The following is a 1,247-nucleotide window of genomic DNA, read 5'->3' as shown; positions in this document are numbered from 1 at the left end:
AATAATTATTGGTTCACAGGAAGTTGCAAAAATAGTGCAGGGGTCCTGTGTACCCTCACTCAGTTTCTCCTAATTATAACATTTTATATGATGAGTAATGCATTATCAAAACCAAAAACTTGACAGTGGTATAACCTACTGATCATTTAGATTTTATCAGCATAACATGAATGAGTGTGTATGGGAGTGTAGTTCCAAGTAATCTTACTGCATGCGTAAACTCCTGTAGTCACCACCACAATCAAGGCACAGAATTATTCTATCACTAAAAGTCACTGTAGGTCTGCAGAAAGAGCTCAGTGGTATAGCACTTGCCTAATATCCTCATCGCTGGGAGAAAAATTTTCTTGAGCTATCGCTTTATAGTCAGACCCATTCTCCTCTCATCTCCCCTAACCTTTGGGAATGTTTTGTTTTCTTATATGTGATGTTTCTCACTGATCAAAAAAAAAAAAGAAAGAACAGGTTCTCCCCTTGATTCATGTGCTATTTCGAATGTTGGAAGAAAGGAGCACACAATTAGAAAGTCGGGGCAACTTCTGTGCCCTAACCATGGATGGTAAAACAGAGATGTCCCAACTGGAACGATCATTATTCCTATAATTGGCTAGTTTCAAAAAAAAAAAAAGTACACTGGCTCTGTCTAGATAAGCATGTGACATGGTAATTAAAACTAATAGGAACTCAAAAAATATTTTTTAAGCAAGTACACTGATCCAACAGGGAGCAATGTGCCCCATAACGGGTTCCTAAGAGAAATGGGAAACAATTCTCCATTTGATCCAGAGGGCAGTTGTTTTTAAATTACTAAGGTTAGAGGAAACGGAAAAAAAAAAATAGAAAAGCTGGTGGGTCATCTATTTGATTTTCCTACTTATGCTTCCTTAATTTATTTCTCCAAGCAGGAAACAAAAACAAAAACAGACTGAAGTGCTGACTGAAGTCTTTCACTTGAAGTATCATAACTCTGATGAGCCCTCCCTTCCTAATTTCCCACCTGGTGCCCTCTGCTCACACTGTGCACTCTGTCTCCTGATGGGAGGGAACTGTACTACTCTTGTGGCCCCGTAGTGATAACAGTAGTTACTAAGGGGTGACAAAGCTCACCTTGACAGTAGGCACAGTGCTAGGATTTTAGTTGCTACATCCCATTCAATCCATTCAGCAGCCCTGTGCAAGGTGTGATCTCACTATCTTCATTTTATGCTTGAGAACACTTACACTTATAGAACTTAAATGTTTTGCTT

This window comes from Marmota marmota, unplaced genomic scaffold, assembly GCF_001458135.2.
Source record: "Marmota marmota marmota unplaced genomic scaffold, marMar, whole genome shotgun sequence".
Taxonomy (NCBI): domain Eukaryota; kingdom Metazoa; phylum Chordata; class Mammalia; order Rodentia; family Sciuridae; genus Marmota; species Marmota marmota.
Note: the sequence above shows the minus strand (reverse complement) of the source record.